This window comes from Rhinoderma darwinii, chromosome 13, assembly GCF_050947455.1.
Source record: "Rhinoderma darwinii isolate aRhiDar2 chromosome 13, aRhiDar2.hap1, whole genome shotgun sequence".
In the NCBI taxonomy this organism is placed as follows: Eukaryota; Metazoa; Chordata; class Amphibia; order Anura; family Rhinodermatidae; genus Rhinoderma; species Rhinoderma darwinii.
In genome coordinates, this window is record NC_134699.1 from 23,451,561 (window position 1) to 23,467,675 (window position 16,115).

The 16,115-nt window shown below is 38.3% G+C and overlaps 6 non-coding genes across 6 annotated transcripts; all 6 read left to right on the forward strand.

Annotated features, from left to right (window-relative positions):
- Positions 1–270: 270 nt before the first annotated feature.
- Positions 271–342, forward strand: TRNAC-GCA (transfer RNA cysteine (anticodon GCA)). Its single transcript has one exon. It is a non-coding gene; the product is annotated as a tRNA-Cys (tRNA).
- Positions 343–622: 280 nt separating this feature from the next.
- On the forward strand, positions 623–694 carry TRNAC-GCA (transfer RNA cysteine (anticodon GCA)). Its single transcript has one exon. It is a non-coding gene; the product is annotated as a tRNA-Cys (tRNA).
- A 275-nt stretch (positions 695–969) lies between these two features.
- On the forward strand, positions 970–1,041 carry TRNAC-GCA (transfer RNA cysteine (anticodon GCA)). Its single transcript has one exon. It is a non-coding gene; the product is annotated as a tRNA-Cys (tRNA).
- Positions 1,042–1,320: 279 nt separating this feature from the next.
- TRNAC-GCA (transfer RNA cysteine (anticodon GCA)) lies at positions 1,321–1,392 on the forward strand. Its single transcript has one exon. It is a non-coding gene; the product is annotated as a tRNA-Cys (tRNA).
- A 14,116-nt stretch (positions 1,393–15,508) lies between these two features.
- TRNAC-GCA (transfer RNA cysteine (anticodon GCA)) lies at positions 15,509–15,580 on the forward strand. Its single transcript has one exon. It is a non-coding gene; the product is annotated as a tRNA-Cys (tRNA).
- A 275-nt stretch (positions 15,581–15,855) lies between these two features.
- TRNAC-GCA (transfer RNA cysteine (anticodon GCA)) lies at positions 15,856–15,927 on the forward strand. Its single transcript has one exon. It is a non-coding gene; the product is annotated as a tRNA-Cys (tRNA).
- The last annotated feature ends 188 nt before the right edge of the window (positions 15,928–16,115 follow it).

Sequence of the window (16,115 nt, forward strand, 5' to 3'; positions counted from 1 at the left end):
CAGTTTTTTTTCTACGTCTCAAGGATTTAGTGATAATGCCATAGTGGAGAGCTGCTCTGGTGGTTTTATTACATCATGGGTATCTATTTATTTGAATGGACACTATATAATATTTAATTTCCCAAGCAGCAGCTTCCCCTTCTGCATGTGCTAACAGCTAAATATTTCAGCAGCCAGCCTGGGAGGGCATGCTTTTGAAACGTATTGGTTCCATTTCCAAAAAGCTTTCTTAGGAAAAAAAAATAACTTCTCTTAACAGTATAAAGCAAAGGGGGCATAGCTCAGTGGTAGAGCATTCGACTGCAGATCGAGAGGTCCCTGGTTCAAACCCGGGTGCCCCCTTTGATGTCTCAGTGTTTTTCTACGTCTCAAGGATTTAGTGATAATGCCATAGTGGAGAGCTGCTCTGGTGGTTTTATTACATCATGGGTATCTATTTATTTGAATGGACACTATATAATATTTAATTTCCCAAGCAGCAGCTTCCCCTTCTGCATGTGCTAACAGCTAAATATTTCAGCAGCCAGCCTGGGAGGGCATGCTTTTGAAACGTATTGGTCCCATGTCCAAAAAGTTGTCTTAGGAAAAAAAAAAAAAACTTCACTTAACAGTATAAAGCAAAGGGGGCATAGCTCAGTGGTAGAGCATTTGACTGCAGATCGAGAGGTCCCTGGTTCAAACCCGGGTGCCCCCTTTGATGTCTCAGTGTTTTTCTACGTCTCAAGGATTTAGTGATAATGCCATAGTGGAGAGCTGCTCTGGTGGTTTTATTCCATGGGTATCTATTTATTTGAATCCACACTATATAATATTTAATTTCCCAGCAAGCAGCTTCCCCTTCTGCATGTGCTAACAGCTAAATATTTCAGCAGCCAGCCTGGGAGGGCATGCTTTTGAAACGTATTGCTTCCATTTCCAAAAAGTTTTCTTAGGAAAAAAAAAAAACTTCTCTTAACAGTATAAAGCACAGGGGGCATAGCTCAGTGGTAGAGCATTCGACTGCAGATCGAGAGGTCCTTGGTTCAAACCCGGGTGCCCCCTTTGATGTCTCAGTTTTTTTTCTACGTCTCAAGGATTTAGTGATAATGCCATAGTGGAGAGCTGCTCTGGTGGTTTTATTACATCATGGGTATCTATTTATTTGAATGGACACTATATAATATTTAATTTCCCAAGCAGCAGCTTCCCCTTCTGCATGTGCTAACAGCTAAATATTTCAGCAGCCAGCCTGGGAGGGCATGCTTTTGAAACGTATTGGTTCCATTTCCAAAAAGCTTTCTTAGGAAAAAAAAATAACTTCTCTTAACAGTATGAAGCAAAGGGGGCATAGCTCAGTGGTAGAGCATTCGACTGCAGATCGAGAGGTCCCTGGTTCAAACCCGGGTGCCCCCTTTGATGTCTCAGTGTTTTTCTACGTCTCAAGGATTTAGTGATAATATAAAACAAGATTAGGTTTAGAAAACCATACCCAATAGAAAACCCAACAATAAATGCGATATCAATATCACACGGTGCCAATTCTGAAAGATATATATGTAAAACAAAAAAGAAAAACTATATCAGAAATATAACCAGGCACTCTTGGGTCATTGAAAAATTATGAAAATTTATTTATTATTAAAACTCCAATTATTTAGAGAATATAAATGTATTCACACAATTTAAAACATTTTTGTCTCCTGGCCAGGAAAAGGTTACATACAGATACGAAATATACTAATAAGTAGGAAGCATAGATGTACACCTTGTTTTCCCCACAAATCGGGGTAAATGGCAAGAAAATAGATCCAAGAAAAAATCGCTAGGTTGAATTCACACCTGTGTTTCTTTCCCCTTTCACATACTTATGTGTAATTCCTCCAAAAAAAAAATAATGACAGCAATTCTTGTCAAAAGAGCGTGTAGTAGATTTATGAGGAAGGCCTTCCCATATATGAAAGAAGCATACCCCTATAAAAATAAAGCTGTCATTCAGTAAGGGGTTTGTATTTTTTATTTGTGTGTGGCTCTCATTCCTCCCTTTCAAGGATCAATCTTGCCTCAGGGATCAGGGGTAATAGACAGTCTATTTCTTAGACCATTCCGGTCAAGATATATTCCTCCCGATCCTTATAATTATCACAGAGAGCTCCGTTCTTAATGATTTTATACTGCTTTTACCTTTAAACATGCACAAAGAGACGTGGAAGAGCAGCAGGCACAATTTGAAGCTCCAATGCCTCTCACCAAGTGGTATTCAGGTGAGATTCCGCCCATAAGCTCATACCTTCCTTCAAGCCTTTAGGATTGAGTTCTTCAATATAGGCTTTATTACGTCTCCGACATGCAAGGTTGCTCCACAGAACCATGTAGAGGTATTAGATCCAAAAGAAAGAGGGGCCCACACTTTCAAAAAGGTGATTTTCCAAACCATATAGTATCCATATAGTATCCTTTTTCGTGCGATGTTCCCAACACGGCCAGGGATTCACAAGGCAGAGTCTCGACGTCACTACCCGCCTTGCTTGATTAGGTCAGCTAAGGAAAAAACTGACAATCAATTAGTTCGATATTAATGAACATTTTAATCCCTATATAGATCGTGCATAATCAGTAATGTCCCTCATACGCTAATAAATATGTGAAACTCGAGTTTTGGAGAAAATTACTTCCTACCTAAATAAAGTTAAATAATATTACCCAAGTTATACATTTCATATTTCACATATTTTTTGAGATGTTAAATACAAATATTTTTCCTTTTAATAAAAGAAAAAAGAGAAAAAGAAAAACTTTTCTTTCCATATTTTTACATAGAGGGACATAGATACGAAGAGCTTTTAAATATTACATTTTTGTTTATTACATTTTTATTTAGTCAAGATATACAAGCCCGTTTTTTTGCAAATAACCCATAAATATAGTTCCATTATATGAGTAAATTCTCAATTTTATGACAAAAAGATATGGGTGGAGTTCATTGAGCCTTCCCGGGACAGCAGGGAGGGGGCTCATACCCAAAGGGCAACAAAGTCCCAAGTCCCCACTAACCCCGGAAGGAACACGAAAAACCCCCACACCTCCAAAAGTCTAAAGAGACATCAAGGGACAAAGTGTCAATCAACGTACACAACGTATTTTAATCCCTGTATAGATGGAGGACAGTCCATGGTGTGCCCTCACATACATATAGATCTCTAGTGTAGGAGAGAGTTGTTTACTACCTGAATATACTTTAATGCCATTACAAAAATTGTACATTTTATATTGCAAATTTTTACAAAGAGATATATATGGGTAAAGTCAATAAGCATTTCATACTGAGTATCCAAATACTTGTGCCAGTTATTCTATATGAAGTTTCCTTGAGCCATTGCTCCATAGGTATGATTCCACTCCATCCATGAATTATCAATTCGATGACCAAAGAACATGCGGACGGAATCAAACCAACGTTCCAGGGAAGGCAGGGAGGGGGCTCTTATACCTGGAGGGGCAACAGAACCCGGGTCCCCACCAATCCTGGGAGGCAAGCATATAATTCCCCACACATTCAATCATCAAGGAACAGGATAAATGGACAATCCATAAAAAATCAAAGTATATACTTAGATGGAATGAAGTTCTCTATTAACCCCCACTACCCATTAATCCTCGGATATGTCACTTATGTACTCCTCCTCATATGAAGAAACTACTTAGTACGAGGGGAACAAAAGGGAAGATAAGTCATTTATCTGAAAAGTGGCCTGTTCTATATTTATGAGCAAAACCCACCCCATCAGTTTTGCCTTTTGGCCCTCAAATTGATTATTCCAAGAGATATTCCATACTTCTTGTTAATCGATGAGAATTACCGAGTATGGATCCAGTCAATCATGCGCCCCCTAGGATCAAAAAAATTTTTTTATATCTTTTTATCACATCATGGGATATATATGAAATGGGAGGGGGCCGGAGGAGACCTCTAAAGACGCTGGAAAACAGCCATCCCAGAGGAGGTCCACATGCTACCTCCCAAATGAAAAATTAAAGAAACATATTGAATTTTATTTCATTGTTTAATCCTCTAGGGTTTAGGGTACCCAGTGTATAAATCCACATGGTCTCCTTCTGTAAAAGTATACGATTGCGATCACCTCCTCTTCTATCCCCAAACAGTTGGTAGATCCCCATGAATTTTAGGCCCGCAGGTGATTGCTCATGGTGTGTTTTAAAATGTGCTGCCAATGGATTTTTTATATCTCCCTTTGAAATATCCAAAATGTGTTCATTTATGCGTATGTGCAGTTCTCGTTTGGTTTTCCCAATATATTGTTTTCCACAAGGGCAGATAATCGAGTACACAACCATCGTGGAACGACAGTTAATATAATTAAGGACTTTAAATTCCCTTTTGTGTTCACTATCCGAGAAAGTATTTGACTTCAGCACGTATTTACAACATCTACACGAACCACACATGAACATTCCCTTGGGGCGTTTTTGTAGCCATGCCTCATTTTCTGGAGTTCTTCTCTTGAACTCCGAGCTGACTAATATGTCTCTCAATGTAGGGGCCTTCCTGGGAACCATACTCGGTGTATCTCCAACTATTTGATTAATTTTTTGGTCCAAAGTTAAATGTGGCCAGTTTTTTATCATCAAGTTACGCAAAATTTCCCAATGGGACCCATATCTTGAAATGAATCTAACTCTCTTGTCCTCATTATTCCTTTTATTTCTTTGAAGGATTTCCTGTCTATTATGTCTTAATGCCCTATTATATCCCTTCTTGATTAACTTCTTGGGGTACCCCCTATTCTCAAAACGAGACGATAGGTCTTCTGCTTCATTCTTAAAGTCCTTTAATTCCGAACAGTTACGCCGAATTCTAAGGAATTCACTTATTGGGATCCCCCTAATCTGAGATACAGGATGGTGACTACTTGCTGCTAATAGGGTATTACCCGATGTTGGTTTCCGATATGTAGTTGTTTTCAATTTATTTTCCACCTTATAGATGTTAAGATCTAGGAAACTAATAGTATCCTTACTATGAGTGAATGTCAAAAAGATATTTAAATTATTTATATTCAAATCCTTGATGAACTCTTCCAATGATTCAAGGGAACCCCTCCAACACAACAGGATATCATCCATGTATCTAAGCCAAGTTCGGGCACACTTCCTAAAGAGGGGGTGAGGGTACACAATAAATTCCTCCCACCACCCCAGATGTAGGCAGGCATACGATGGTGCACAAGAGGACCCCATAGCTGTTCCATGTGTCTGGCGATAATACTTGCCATCAAAGGAAAAACAATTATGATTTAAAATGAACTCTAACATTTCTATAATAAATTCGTTCTGATGGGCCCAATCACCCCCCCTCCTCTCCAAGAAGTGTGCAGCTGCTCTTAAGCCAATGTCATGTGGGATCGAAGTATACAATGATTCTACATCTAATCCAACAAGAAGAAAATCCTCATCGATTCTCAGATTATAAATTTTGTTAAGGAGATCTCCTGTATCCAATACAAAAGAAGGAAGTGTACGGACAAAGGGTTTTAGTTTCTCATCTATGTATTTTCCAAGGTGATCTGTCGGGCCATCACAGCCCGAAATAATGGGTCTGCCCGGGGGAGTATTCCTGTCCTTGTGCACCTTTGGAAGTACATACATAGTGGGCATTCGTGGCTCTCTCACCTCCAGATATTGTAATTCATGTTTGTTTATCAGACCCTCATCTAACGCAAATAACAGCTTCCTATTCAATATCTCAGCTATATTGGTCAATGGATTATCTTTTAGAAGGATATACGCATCGGTATCTAGCTGTCTTTTAATCTCACCGACATAGTCCTCCTCCTTGAGAAGTACAACATTTCCCCCTTTATCACTGGGTTTTATCACGATGTTTTTGAAATTTTGCAATTCCTTCAGAGCCTTTCGTTCCCTTTTTGTTAGGTTGTCCTCACACAGGAGGGAGGACCAGTCGATGAGACCAATGTCCCTAAGCATTGCCTCCAGAAAGGCATGTGTGCATCTATTTGAATAAACGCTAGGCATTGTACTGCTTTTTTTACGTAGTCCTGTATATTCTGGAATGAGATCCACTAAATCCCCTATGCCTTCATTTGAATCCCCACATGGATTACTCTCCCTCCATAATTCATTTAAGTCCACCAATGTGTTTAGATCCGATAGTTCCAAATTGGATACTATATCGCATCCAGTTGTCTCACGCTGTGATGATAAATCTATGTCTTTGTTTCCATTATCCCCCTCCTTCTTTTCCCCATGCCAAAGTCTCAAAATAATTTTTCTCAAAAAGAGGTGGAGATCTTTGCAAATTTCAAACTCCTTTCCAGGAGTGACGGGTGAAAAACCCAAACCCCGATTTAAGAGGGAAATATGGTCTATTGAGAGGGGGAGATCTGTCAGATTTATTATGTTATTTTGATTATCTTCTATCTTCCCCTGCGTTGTCTTGTATTGGGTCCTCCTTTTTTCTCTACTATTCTTTCCTCTCCGTATTTTCCTTTGTTTCGATCTCCTAAAAAAGATACCTTTGATTGTGTCTCCTCCATTCTGGAAAATTTTCCCATTTCAGTATCACTAGATGGGTCACTAGTTGTTTCTCCATCTGTTGACATAAACGTATTCCTTCTTATCCGAGGTCTACGTCTATTTTGTCCTTCCTTATTCATTGAGAAGGAGAAGATTTGTTTTTGTTCAAAATCAAAGGTATCCCTTTGGAATTTTTTTCTCTTTCGGGTAGATATTTCCCGAAGTTCCCTTTCCACCTCTTTTTTAAGGCTATCATTTAATTTTTGGAAATCTGGGTCATTACAAAAGGCATCTAATTTTTTCACACTCTCTTCAATTTCGATAGTGAGCGAGCCCAACATAATTTTCTCCTCCTCTATTAATAAATCCATCAAATTTTTTGAATGCCTTAAGCATTCCTCATCCCATTTCTCCAGAAATAATTCTCTTTTGAAATGTGACGCTGGAGTTGTGCGTCTGCGTAAACCTCTTGGTGTTATATTTGATGTTTTATAGGCTTCTAAGCTCTGAATATCCCATTTACGTCTCAGATGACTTAATATTAATTTACGATGATTTTTAAAGAGACCATATATGTCTCTCCTTGAGTCCTCTATATTTTTATTTAACTCACAATTTAGTAATGCAGCAATCTGTGCATCTACCTCCGTATCCAGGCAATATGCCATTATGAGGGCACACCACTGACTGTACGTCCCCAAATGAGAATAAAGAAAAACAAAATCTATTATCAAGGGTAAGCAAAAAAAGTTGGAGGGAAAAAAGAAAAACACCCTCCTATAAACTTATATAAAACAAGATTAGGTTTAGAAAACCATACCCAATAGAAAACCCAACAATAAATGCGATATCAATATCACACGGTGCCAATTCTGAAAGATATATATGTAAAACAAAAAAGAAAAACTATATCAGAAATATAACCAGGCACTCTTGGGTCATTGAAAAATTATGAAAATTTATTTATTATTAAAACTCCAATTATTTAGAGAATATAAATGTATTCACACAATTTAAAACATTTTTGTCTCCTGGCCAGGAAAAGGTTACATACAGATACAAAATATACTAATAAGTAGGAAGCATAGATGTACACCTTGTTTTCCCCACAAATCGGGGTAAATGGCAAGAAAATAGATCCAAGAAAAAATCGCTAGGTTGAATTCACACCTGCGTTTCTTTCCCCTTGCACATACTTATGTGTAATTCCTCCAAAAAAAAAATAATGACAGCAATTCTTGTCAAAAGAGCGTGTAGTAGATTTATGAGGAAGGCCTTCCCATATATGAAAGAAGCATACCCCTATAAAAATAAAGCTGTCATTCAGTAAGGGGTTTGTATTTTTTATTTGTGTGTGGCTCTCATTCCTCCCTTTCAAGGATCAATCTTGCCTCAGGGATCAGGGGTAATAGACAGTCTATTTCTTAGACCATTCCGGTCAAGATATATTCCTCCCGATCCTTATAATTATCACAGAGAGCTCCGTTCTTAATGATTTTATACTGCTTTTACCTTTAAACATGCACAAAGAGACGTGGAAGAGCAGCAGGCACAATTTGAAGCTCCAATGCCTCTCACCAAGTGGTATTCAGGTGAGATTCCGCCCATAAGCTCATACCTTCCTTCAAGCCTTTAGGATTGAGTTCTTCAATATAGGCTTTATTACGTCTCCGACATGCAAGGTTGCTCCACAGAACCATGTAGAGGTATTAGATCCAAAAGAAAGAGGGGCCCACACTTTCAAAAAGGTGATTTTCCAAACCATATAGTATCCATATAGTATCCTTTTTCGTGCGATGTTCCCATATATAGGGATTAAAATGTTCATTAATATCGAACTAATTGATTGTCAGTTTTTTCCTTAGCTGACCTAATCAAGCAAGGCGGGTAGTGACGTCGAGACTCTGCCTTGTGAATCCCTGGCCGTGTTGGGAACATCGCACGAAAAAGGATACTATATGGATACTATATGGTTTGGAAAATCACCTTTTTGAAAGTGTGGGCCCCTCTTTCTTTTGGATCTAATACCTCTACATGGTTCTGTGGAGCAACCTTGCATGTCGGAGACGTAATAAAGCCTATATTGAAGAACTCAATCCTAAAGGCTTGAAGGAAGGTATGAGCTTATGGGCGGAATCTCACCTGAATACCACTTGGTGAGAGGCATTGGAGCTTCAAATTGTGCCTGCTGCTCTTCCACGTCTCTTTGTGCATGTTTAAAGGTAAAAGCAGTATAAAATCATTAAGAACGGAGCTCTCTGTGATAATTATAAGGATCGGGAGGAATATATCTTGACCGGAATGGTCTAAGAAATAGACTGTCTATTACCCCTGATCCCTGAGGCAAGATTGATCCTTGAAAGGGAGGAATGAGAGCCACACACAAATAAAAAATACAAACCCCTTACTGAATGACAGCTTTATTTTTATAGGGGTATGCTTCTTTCATATATGGGAAGGCCTTCCTCATAAATCTACTACACGCTCTTTTGACAAGAATTGCTGTCATTATTTTTTTTTTTTTGGAGGAATTACACATAAGTATGTGCAAGGGGAAAGAAACGCAGGTGTGAATTCAACCTAGCGATTTTTTCTTGGATCTATTTTCTTGCCATTTACCCCGATTTGTGGGGAAAACAAGGTGTACATCTATGCTTCCTACTTATTAGTATATTTTGTATCTGTATGTAACCTTTTCCTGGCCAGGAGACAAAAATGTTTTAAATTGTGTGAATACATTTATATTCTCTAAATAATTGGAGTTTTAATAATAAATAAATTTTCATAATTTTTCAATGACCCAAGAGTGCCTGGTTATATTTCTGATATAGTTTTTCTTTTTTGTTTTACATATATATCTTTCAGAATTGGCACCGTGTGATATTGATATCGCATTTATTGTTGGGTTTTCTATTGGGTATGGTTTTCTAAACCTAATCTTGTTTTATATAAGTTTATAGGAGGGTGTTTTTCTTTTTTCCCTCCAACTTTTTTTGCTTACCCTTGATAATAGATTTTGTTTTTCTTTATTCTCATTTGGGGACGTACAGTCAGTGGTGTGCCCTCATAATGGCATATTGCCTGGATACGGAGGTAGATGCACAGATTGCTGCATTACTAAATTGTGAGTTAAATAAAAATATAGAGGACTCAAGGAGAGACATATATGGTCTCTTTAAAAATCATCGTAAATTAATATTAAGTCATCTGAGACGTAAATGGGATATTCAGAGCTTAGAAGCCTATAAAACATCAAATATAACACCAAGAGGTTTACGCAGACGCACAACTCCAGCGTCACATTTCAAAAGAGAATTATTTCTGGAGAAATGGGATGAGGAATGCTTAAGGCATTCAAAAAATTTGATGGATTTATTAATAGAGGAGGAGAAAATTATGTTGGGCTCGCTCACTATCGAAATTGAAGAGAGTGTGAAAAAATTAGATGCCTTTTGTAATGACCCAGATTTCCAAAAATTAAATGATAGCCTTAAAAAAGAGGTGGAAAGGGAACTTCGGGAAATATCTACCCGAAAGAGAAAAAAATTCCAAAGGGATACCTTTGATTTTGAACAAAAACAAATCTTCTCCTTCTCAATGAATAAGGAAGGACAAAATAGACGTAGACCTCGGATAAGAAGGAATACGTTTATGTCAACAGATGGAGAAACAACTAGTGACCCATCTAGTGATACTGAAATGGGAAAATTTTCCAGAATGGAGGAGACACAATCAAAGGTATCTTTTTTAGGAGATCGAAACAAAGGAAAATACGGAGAGGAAAGAATAGTAGAGAAAAAAGGAGGACCCAATACAAGACAACGCAGGGGAAGATAGAAGATAATCAAAATAACATAATAAATCTGACAGATCTCCCCCTCTCAATAGACCATATTTCCCTCTTAAATCGGGGTTTGGGTTTTTCACCCGTCACTCCTGGAAAGGAGTTTGAAATTTGCAAAGATCTCCACCTCTTTTTGAGAAAAATTATTTTGAGACTTTGGCATGGGGAAAAGAAGGAGGGGGATAATGGAAACAAAGACATAGATTTATCATCACAGCGTGAGACAACTGGATGCGATATAGTATCCAATTTGGAACTATCGGATCTAAACACATTGGTGGACTTAAATGAATTATGGAGGGAGAGTAATCCATGTGGGGATTCAAATGAAGGCATAGGGGATTTAGTGGATCTCATTCCAGAATATACAGGACTACGTAAAAAAAGCAGTACAATGCCTAGCGTTTATTCAAATAGATGCACACATGCCTTTCTGGAGGCAATGCTTAGGGACATTGGTCTCATCGACTGGTCCTCCCTCCTGTGTGAGGACAACCTAACAAAAAGGGAACGAAAGGCTCTGAAGGAATTGCAAAATTTCAAAAACATCGTGATAAAACCCAGTGATAAAGGGGGAAATGTTGTACTTCTCAAGGAGGAGGACTATGTCGGTGAGATTAAAAGACAGCTAGATACCGATGCGTATATCCTTCTAAAAGATAATCCATTGACCAATATAGCTGAGATATTGAATAGGAAGCTGTTATTTGCGTTAGATGAGGGTCTGATAAACAAACATGAATTACAATATCTGGAGGTGAGAGAGCCACGAATGCCCACTATGTATGTACTTCCAAAGGTGCACAAGGACAGGAATACTCCCCCGGGCAGACCCATTATTTCGGGCTGTGATGGCCCGACAGATCACCTTGGAAAATACATAGATGAGAAACTAAAACCCTTTGTCCGTACACTTCCTTCTTTTGTATTGGATACAGGAGATCTCCTTAACAAAATTTATAATCTGAGAATCGATGAGGATTTTCTTCTTGTTGGATTAGATGTAGAATCATTGTATACTTCGATCCCACATGACATTGGCTTAAGAGCAGCTGCACACTTCTTGGAGAGGAGGGGGGGTGATTGGGCCCATCAGAACGAATTTATTATAGAAATGTTAGAGTTCATTTTAAATCATAATTGTTTTTCCTTTGATGGCAAGTATTATCGCCAGACACATGGAACAGCTATGGGGTCCTCTTGTGCACCATCGTATGCCTGCCTACATCTGGGGTGGTGGGAGGAATTTATTGTGTACCCTCACCCCCTCTTTAGGAAGTGTGCCCGAACTTGGCTTAGATACATGGATGATATCCTGTTGTGTTGGAGGGGTTCCCTTGAATCATTGGAAGAGTTCATCAAGGATTTGAATATAAATAATTTAAATATCTTTTTGACATTCACTCATAGTAAGGATACTATTAGTTTCCTAGATCTTAACATCTATAAGGTGGAAAATAAATTGAAAACAACTACATATCGGAAACCAACATCGGGTAATACCCTATTAGCAGCAAGTAGTCACCATCCTGTATCTCAGATTAGGGGGATCCCAATAAGTGAATTCCTTAGAATTCGGCGTAACTGTTCGGAATTAAAGGACTTTAAGAATGAAGCAGAAGACCTATCGTCTCGTTTTGAGAATAGGGGGTACCCCAAGAAGTTAATCAAGAAGGGATATAATAGGGCATTAAGACATAATAGACAGGAAATCCTTCAAAGAAATAAAAGGAATAATGAGGACAAGAGAGTTAGATTCATTTCAAGATATGGGTCCCATTGGGAAATTTTGCGTAACTTGATGATAAAAAACTGGCCACATTTAACTTTGGACCAAAAAATTAATCAAATAGTTGGAGATACACCGAGTATGGTTCCCAGGAAGGCCCCTACATTGAGAGACATATTAGTCAGCTCGGAGTTCAAGAGAAGAACTCCAGAAAATGAGGCATGGCTACAAAAACGCCCCAAGGGAATGTTCATGTGTGGTTCGTGTAGATGTTGTAAATACGTGCTGAAGTCAAATACTTTCTCGGATAGTGAACACAAAAGGGAATTTAAAGTCCTTAATTATATTAACTGTCGTTCCACGATGGTTGTGTACTCGATTATCTGCCCTTGTGGAAAACAATATATTGGGAAAACCAAACGAGAACTGCACATACGCATAAATGAACACATTTTGGATATTTCAAAGGGAGATATAAAAAATCCATTGGCAGCACATTTTAAAACACACCATGAGCAATCACCTGCGGGCCTAAAATTCATGGGGATCTACCAACTGTTTGGGGATAGAAGAGGAGGTGATCGCAATCGTATACTTTTACAGAAGGAGACCATGTGGATTTATACACTGGGTACCCTAAACCCTAGAGGATTAAACAATGAAATAAAATTCAATATGTTTCTTTAATTTTTCATTTGGGAGGTAGCATGTGGACCTCCTCTGGGATGGCTGTTTTCCAGCGTCTTTAGAGGTCTCCTCCGGCCCCCTCCCATTTCATATATATCCCATGATGTGATAAAAAGATATAAAAAAATTTTTTTGATCCTAGGGGGCGCATGATTGACTGGATCCATACTCGGTAATTCTCATCGATTAACAAGAAGTATGGAATATCTCTTGGAATAATCAATTTGAGGGCCAAAAGGCAAAACTGATGGGGTGGGTTTTGCTCATAAATATAGAACAGGCCACTTTTCAGATAAATGACTTATCTTCCCTTTTGTTCCCCTCGTACTAAGTAGTTTCTTCATATGAGGAGGAGTACATAAGTGACATATCCGAGGATTAATGGGTAGTGGGGGTTAATAGAGAACTTCATTCCATCTAAGTATATACTTTGATTTTTTATGGATTGTCCATTTATCCTGTTCCTTGATGATTGAATGTGTGGGGAATTATATGCTTGCCTCCCAGGATTGGTGGGGACCCGGGTTCTGTTGCCCCTCCAGGTATAAGAGCCCCCTCCCTGCCTTCCCTGGAACGTTGGTTTGATTCCGTCCGCATGTTCTTTGGTCATCGAATTGATAATTCATGGATGGAGTGGAATCATACCTATGGAGCAATGGCTCAAGGAAACTTCATATAGAATAACTGGCACAAGTATTTGGATACTCAGTATGAAATGCTTATTGACTTTACCCATATATATCTCTTTGTAAAAATTTGCAATATAAAATGTACAATTTTTGTAATGGCATTAAAGTATATTCAGGTAGTAAACAACTCTCTCCTACACTAGAGATCTATATGTATGTGAGGGCACACCATGGACTGTCCTCCATCTATACAGGGATTAAAATACGTTGTGTACGTTGATTGACACTTTGTCCCTTGATGTCTCTTTAGACTTTTGGAGGTGTGGGGGTTTTTCGTGTTCCTTCCGGGGTTAGTGGGGACTTGGGACTTTGTTGCCCTTTGGGTATGAGCCCCCTCCCTGCTGTCCCGGGAAGGCTCAATGAACTCCACCCATATCTTTTTGTCATAAAATTGAGAATTTACTCATATAATGGAACTATATTTATGGGTTATTTGCAAAAAAACGGGCTTGTATATCTTGACTAAATAAAAATGTAATAAACAAAAATGTAATATTTAAAAGCTCTTCGTATCTATGTCCCTCTATGTAAAAATATGGAAAGAAAAGTTTTTCTTTTTCTCTTTTTTCTTTTATTAAAAGGAAAAATATTTGTATTTAACATCTCAAAAAATATGTGAAATATGAAATGTATAACTTGGGTAATATTATTTAACTTTATTTAGGTAGGAAGTAATTTTCTCCAAAACTCGAGTTTCACATATTTATTAGCGTATGAGGGACATTACTGATTATGCACGATCTATATAGGGATTAAAATGTTCATTAATATCGAACTAATTGATTGTCAGTTTTTTCCTTAGCTGACCTAATCAAGCAAGGCGGGTAGTGACGTCGAGACTCTGCCTTGTGAATCCCTGGCCGTGTTGGGAACATCGCACGAAAAAGGATACTATATGGATACTATATGGTTTGGAAAATCACCTTTTTGAAAGTGTGGGCCCCTCTTTCTTTTGGATCTAATACCTCTACATGGTTCTGTGGAGCAACCTTGCATGTCGGAGACGTAATAAAGCCTATATTGAAGAACTCAATCCTAAAGGCTTGAAGGAAGGTATGAGCTTATGGGCGGAATCTCACCTGAATACCACTTGGTGAGAGGCATTGGAGCTTCAAATTGTGCCTGCTGCTCTTCCACGTCTCTTTGTGCATGTTTAAAGGTAAAAGCAGTATAAAATCATTAAGAACGGAGCTCTCTGTGATAATTATAAGGATCGGGAGGAATATATCTTGACCGGAATGGTCTAAGAAATAGACTGTCTATTACCCCTGATCCCTGAGGCAAGATTGATCCTTGAAAGGGAGGAATGAGAGCCACACACAAATAAAAAATACAAACCCCTTACTGAATGACAGCTTTATTTTTATAGGGGTATGCTTCTTTCATATATGGGAAGGCCTTCCTCATAAATCTACTACACGCTCTTTTGACAAGAATTGCTGTCATTATTTTTTTTTTTTTTTGGAGGAATTACACATAAGTATGTGCAAGGGGAAAGAAACGCAGGTGTGAATTCAACCTAGCGATTTTTTCTTGGATCTATTTTCTTGCCATTTACCCCGATTTGTGGGGAAAACAAGGTGTACATCTATGCTTCCTACTTATTAGTATATTTTGTATCTGTATGTAACCTTTTCCTGGCCAGGAGACAAAAATGTTTTAAATTGTGTGAATACATTTATATTCTCTAAATAATTGGAGTTTTAATAATAAATAAATTTTCATAATTTTTCAATGACCCAAGAGTGCCTGGTTATATTTCTGATATAGTTTTTCTTTTTTGTTTTACATTTAGTGATAATGCCATAGTGGAGAGCTGCTCTGGTGGTTTTATTCCATGGGTATTTATTTGAATCCACACTATATAATATTTAATTTCCCAGCAAGCAGCTTCCCCTTCTGCATGTGCTAACAGCTAAATATTTCAGCAGCCAGCCTGGGAGGGCATGCTTTTGAAACGTATTGCTTCCATTTCCAAAAAGTTTTCTTAGGAAAAAAAAAAAACTTCTCTTAACAGTATAAAGCAAAGGGGGCATATCTCAGTGGTAGAGCATTCGACTGCAGATCGAGAGGTCCCTGGTTCAAACCCGGGTGCCCCCTTTGATGTCTCAGTGTTTTTCTACGTCTCAAGGATTTAGTGATAATGCCATAGTGGAGAGCTGCTCTGGTGGTTTTATTCCATGGGTATCTATTTATTTGAATCCACACTATATAATATTTAATTTCCCAGCAAGCAGCTTCCCCTTCTGCATGTGCTAACAGCTAAATATTTCAGCAGCCAGCCTGGGAGGGCATGCTTTTGAAACGTATTGCTTCCATTTCCAAAAAGTTTTCTTAGGAAAAAAAAAAAACATCTCTTAACAGTATAAAGCAAAGGGGGCATAGCTCAGTGGTAGAGCATTTGACTGCAGATCGAGAGGTCCCTGGTTCAAACCCGGGTGCCCCCTTTGATGTCTCAGTGTTTTTCTACGTCTCAAGGATTTAGTGATAATGCCATAGTGGAGAGCTGCTCTGGTGGTTTTATTACATCATGGGTATCTATTTATTTGAATGGACACTATATAATATTTAATTTCCCAAGCAGCAGCTTCCCCTTCTGCATGTGCTAACAGCTAAATATTTCAGCAGCCAGCCT